Here is a 6103-nt window from a genome sequence, read left to right on the forward strand (position 1 = left end):
GTTCTTTCCTTGTCTATTTGTTTCTTTTCTAAAAAAAGTTGCTCCCTTCGTGGAGTTTTGCCACCAAAAAATTGTTGAATGTAACTTCCGAAACCCAATGAGGCCTTAAGATTGACAGTTACAAATATCCTTGGTGTGTTTGTCTAAATTTGACTCGTTGATTATTTCTGTCAAAACCACTGTGTGTTTGTGCAATTGCGTGTTTGGCATGTGGTAACTGCATACATTTAGTATTTGTATTTTTATAGTGATCCCAAAAGATGGGATGTCCTGAACGGTTGTGTGCACAAAGGGCGCAAATGAAAGTTGCAGATCGATAGATATCTTTTGGTGCCGCTAACACAATGTATGAAAAGTCAACTCTTAAAAGTTGCGTAGTTTCGTGTTGAGTTTTTTATGGAAATGTAAAAGACGCGCAGGTTCAATTAGTTATCACTTATCAGCGTTATGACCAAGAGTTGTGATGAGGTGTCTTATGACCAAGGGTTACGATGAGATGGTGCTGATGACATGTAATAAGGGATGACATGGCTTCACCACAGATCAGAATGATTGTGGGGAGGACATGTGGTTTCTTTGGGGTCTCTTATTATAAAGAAGATGCTTTCTCTGCTAATTTTTTTTGTAAATTATGTATTTTACGTTTGTTTTGAGTGTTCAAGGTACTTTGGAATCATACGAAGGAAAAGAAGAAGAAATCACCCAAATTGAGTCGAAAAGGGCAAAGTAATCATTTCGCAGGCTTAACATTGTTTGGAGCCAAACCAATTAAGGGATGACTCTTTTGGAGGAATGTTAAACACATATCAGCTGAGGCTAAGGGGATGCCAGCTGGGTGGTTCTTAGTGAGCGGGGTGTCTATATCCATTCCCAACCCTAACGTTACACACTAAATTCTCTCTCTCTCTAGAGAGAGATGTTTCTCTCAATCATTTGTACCAGAATTTGAGAAACAAAAGCAGCGGCTGCAGCTGAAATAAGATCGAGAAAATTATAGAGAAATCGGGAGATTGAAAGGCAGATCTTGAGAGATGAAGTTCACAGCTCATGGAAAGGTGAAATCAGTAAGATCTATTGCTGCAATTAGCAGAAAGTTAGAGTTTACTGTTGTTGTTGTTGTTGATTAATTGGAAGTGAAATCAAGAAGCCGAGTTTGAGATGAATGATGGTGTAAGAAGGATGGAAATATGGTGATGAATAAAGGGTCAAGCTCGGATTCAATTGTGAGAGAAGAAATTAAGGGTTCTGTGATGAATCAGATGAGAATGGTATGCAGCCGAGATTGTAAGCTAAAGGGGATCTGTGAGATTGAAATCAAAGCAGATGAGAAGAAACTGGGGATGTTCTCGATTTGAAGTTGTTGTGAATAATGGGTTCGAAGTGGTGTTGATTTAAATTGGGGTTCGAAGTTTCAGCTGAAAACCAGAGATGGGTTTGTGTGAGATCGAGAACTCAGTGAGAAGAAGGAAGTGAATCGAAGATGGGTTGTAATGGAGGTGGTTTGCAGTCGAAATTTGAAGCTCAGATGAATCTGTTGCTGTTATAAAGATGAAAATTAAAATGGGTTTTTGATGATGTTGTTGAATTGAGTCTGTAATGGAACAGCTGTTGCTGCTGCCATTGAATCGGAGAAGTTAACACTGTTGAATCGAGAAAAGAAGATGTTGGTGCTGTTGAAGATGTATTGCAGAACTACAACAATTGGGTTGAATGAATGGAGAACTAGATGTATGTTAGGAATCTTAACAGGAGAAGAAAAAAATTGAGGCCTGAATTCGGCCGGGAATAGCCAGAAAATAAACGGAGCTCTGTCGGATTTTTGTACCGACGAGTTAACTCAGTGAGTCCGCTAACCGATCCAGCCCTGTATCCAGACCAGTAAACTCAAGATGGCTGACTACTCCTCCCCTTGACTTGTTGACTAACGGTTTGACCGTTTGACTGTTAATAGTAGTGGTATCGTGACGGAATATTCCGTGCACGAGAAGAAGATTCCAGTGTTCGGCGGCGACTTTTCAGGCAGAATTCCGGTGATCCCGAGAACTTTTCAGGCGACCTAAAATACAGAAATTTGTGAAGAATTCTCTAGACTCATCTAGACTCATGGGTTTGAGGAATTGGACTTGAATTTGGAAAGTGAAGATGGAAGATTTGAAGAAGACAAGGACTTGGAAAGAAGACTTACAAAAGGAAAGGGATTCTATTCCTAAGAGGAATGCAAGCAAATTGAAGCTTATAAATAGAGAAGTTCTATATACACTTTTACACCTTTTACACACAAACACTTTTCTTTTCTTTATTCTTTGTGTGAACTCCTTAGCATGCGTAGCTAATTTTATTATGTAGGAATTACCAATAGGTACTATTATGGTAGTCTTAGTTAATGGCAGGTCCACACACTAAAGCCCAGTAACTAGAGGTGCATAATAAAAAGAAAAAGAGGAAATTAGACCAAATTTTTTATCCCCTGGTCCGGTACACGTGCGGGATGTCATAATCCACTTTTAAAAATACCTAAACTACCCATTCCCTGATAGTACATATATATTTCTTTAAAAAAAATCACCATTTTTTCCAAATCCGAGATCCGCTCTCCTCCTCTCTTTCTGCTTCTGCTCAAATTTTGCTTCTGCTTTTGGATTACGAGCTAGAGTTTTTCTGAAGATCTCTTTGAAGATTTACAGGTATGTTATGTAATATCCTTTTCTACTGTTGTTGTTTGTTTTTTTCAACTGAATCTGTGAAGATCGAATTGTTTTGATTACGTTTTCACTTTCTTGTTTCGTTTTTTGTTTGTTTTTTGCGTTTATTTTTGTTTTGGCTTGTTTTTGATGAATCTTGATCGTAATTATTCAATTTTTTGGTTAGATTATGATGTTTTTAACATATTTGAACTTTTGATTTGATTATCTTGTTGTTTTCGCTTTTTTATTTTATCAAAATCGTGCTTGTTTGTTGTTTCAGGGGTATTATCCAACAGTACATATGTTGCATACTGATACAAATTGCTTTTGATTCTGTTTTGTTCTTAGTTTTATCACTTGTTGTCGTTTGATTCATAAGTACATATCTTCGATACTGAAATAAGACTCTCTCGATTATGTTATTTTGATAGATTCTTTACATACAATTATTTTTTAGTTCATGAATCAGCAGTACATATGTGGCATACTGATACAAACTGTTTTTTTTTTGTCTAATCGTTGTGGTGTTTGATTAAGATTTTGATCTCCATGTTTGATTTCTTGATTATTTACTAGATCTAGATGAATAATCACGTTTTTGGTTCATTTTGTTATTAGGTTTGATCATACTAGTTTCATTTTGTTGTTTTTAGATTTGTTTTTTTGTATGAAACAACAGTACGTATATCCCGTATTGACAGAAACCTAGCTTATTTTGAATGAAGAAGAACAAGATGGTGCATCGTTATGATTTACGAGGAGAATATTTGTTTTCTGTTTCCAGGTATGCTTTCTAATCATCTTGTTTGATTATTTTGTTCGGTTTTTCTTCTTTTGATTTGTTTTTTTGATTGTATTCTGATAATCAAATCGATTTGATTGACGCTTTTATGGTTTTTAGGTTTGTTACAGTTGTTTTTCGTGTATGAATTGACAGTACATATATGGCGTACTGATACAAAACTCTTCTAATTTTGTTTTATTTGAAGTTTTTCCAATTTTTTTGGTTCGATCCATGAGTATGTATGTATAATACTGATAGGAAGTGCTATTTGCTGTGTTTTTGCTCCTTTTTTAGTCTTACCCTTCAGTACTTATGTGAAATACTGTAATATGTCTTTCGATTCTCTTATTTTTCATAGATCTGTCACATGTTGTTGTCATACTGTTGATTTGTAGTTCATGAATCTTCAGTACATATACCGCATACTGATAGGACGTGCTCCTTGTTATGTTTGATTCAGTACGTATATGAAATACTGAAATAGATGCTCTTTGTTACGTTTGATTCAGTACTGGAATTGGAGATGATCTGGAGCTGCAGTTCAGAACTTATTGCAAGAAATGACAGATTTTGAATGATAGGAACAGGAGTTGCTGTTGGTTCAGATTTGCAAGCTTGTGAAATTGGTGGTGGTCTTGATGAAGTTACAAATTGGTTGTGATGTGTGTTTGAAAGAAGGTGTGCTGCAAATGGATTTGGAGGAACATAGAAGGTTGGGTTGCTGATGTAAACTGAAGATACGGATGAGATAGAGGAGGAATTCCTTCATTCAGGTATTACTCTGTTTCACAGAAGAAAAAAAAGTATAGAAAACCTTTCATTCTGGATCATCTTAATGATGTTTTTTGCGACCGCATAGATGGTACTGATGAGCTTGGTAACATTACTCATAAACTTAGTTCACTCATTTTCTCGGTAAGTGCTGTAATTTCTTCCTTTACATTTAAAAATAAGTGGTGCTCAGTATCTGTTTTCAGTACTGCAACTTAGGAATTGACTAATGCGTGCTTTTTTTAACTATTGATGCATATTTCAATAAATCATTTTAATCCCTTTTTAGGAAAGTATTTACCTGATTGGTAAGTAAATCAAGACTAGAAATTGTAAGTGATTTGAAGACAAATCAGAAAAAAGTGTTTTGTTTGCCATTAGCAAACCTGGCCTGAATTTGGCTACTGAATTTACCATTACAGGCATTCCTTATGGTACTTCTTGCTTTGCAAATTATTGAGACTGTTTAGACATATTGCTTTGTAGGGTTGTTTTCCATTGTGGATTAAAACAACTAAAATAAGAATGCGAAAAAGAAAGAGGAGTGGATGGGAGAGTCTCAATGCTTTTATTATTTTTTGCATTTGATAGTTTCAAGAGCTATCTCATCCAAGTAGAGCTGCAAGTAATGAGAGAAAGTCAAGTCATCCCATGGCTGCTGTACTGGTGGATTACGAAGGTTCAAACTCTATTAAACCAGTCCCTCAGGTCATGGTAACACAGACGAAGAACTGCTTTTCTAAAGGAGCTTAATTTATACAAATGGACATCAGCTGCGTAAGATCTTCCACTTAGTTTCTTTTTCGCATATAGATTTATGAATCATGTGATAGATGTTCTTTCAAAATATATTTTCATTTTTGTATTTTGTGATAGATCCATGTGCATCTAACTGATGCACCTAGCTATATATGGATTCCTTTGCTATGCCATAGTTTTTGCTAAATACCGATTCCACTTTCCACTATGGATCCTAGCAATCAAATTTGATATATTCTTTTGCAATGATAATTAGGTACAAGACACTAACCTCTTTTTCAAACTTTTCGTGTTGATGGAGGACATGGTACTATCTTACATAATGCAGTGGCTCAAGGTATGCTTAGTTAGTATTTCTACAGTCTTCATGCAGTCTTAAGTAATATTCCTTCTCACATAATTTTTGTCAAATAGAAAATGGGAAGAGCTTAATTTGAATTTTCTATCCATTTGGATTTTGCTAATTTCGATTTTTATATCTATAGAGATATATACTGCATGTTGTTATCTATAAGTGGGAAGTGTATGGACTTAGAGAAATTCAAACTGCCGAAAAAACTGAATTTTGACCTGCAGTAGGCGATCACTAGAAGTATGGAAACACCATTCCACAACAAAAGTTTTCCTTGATTACCTTCGACGAATCGCATCTAAACATATTCCATAGATTTTAAATTGTAAATATTTTCTACATATATTAAAATACCCTTATTGCACTGACTGTTTTTGCTCCTTTACAGATGACTTTGGGGTGCTTGGGGTGTTGACATACATACCCAACATTCAAACAAGGAAAAAAGATGACGAGAAGCAGCAGAAGATGCCTGAACTAAATCAGTTATACATAATGCAGTGGCTCAAGATGTCCAAAGTTATATGTCATAATCCACTTGTAGGTGGTGATTACTGTGAACAAAATCAGTGGATGAGATGTTCGTCTCAATGGGTTTATGAAGATGGTAGTGCTGTTTAAACAGGGAAGAAGAACAAGTCTGTGTTGCAGCTGAATTGAAATGACAATGGTGTTGATGTAGCTGTTGCAGTTGTGGTTTAAGCTAACAAGATTGTGATGCAGCAAGATAGAAGATTACTGAGAAGATGGAGC

At 35.7% G+C, this 6103-nt stretch overlaps 1 long non-coding RNA gene across 3 annotated transcripts; it reads left to right on the top strand.

Annotated features, from left to right (window-relative positions):
* The first annotated feature begins 4043 nt into the window (after positions 1-4043).
* LOC113299470 lies at positions 4044-6103 on the top strand. 3 transcript variants are annotated; one of them, XR_003334940.1, is made up of 4 exons: positions 4044-4241; positions 4831-5016; positions 5255-5335; positions 5739-5789. It is a non-coding gene; the product is annotated as an uncharacterized LOC113299470 (long non-coding RNA). The 3 variants fall into 3 exon arrangements; XR_003334939.1 differs by having other exon boundaries at positions 4066-4241; positions 4726-5016; positions 5739-6103; XR_003334938.1 differs by having other exon boundaries at positions 4066-5016; positions 5739-6103.

This window comes from Papaver somniferum, chromosome 7 (genome assembly GCF_003573695.1).
Source record: "Papaver somniferum cultivar HN1 chromosome 7, ASM357369v1, whole genome shotgun sequence".
Classification (NCBI taxonomy): Eukaryota; Viridiplantae; Streptophyta; class Magnoliopsida; order Ranunculales; family Papaveraceae; genus Papaver; species Papaver somniferum.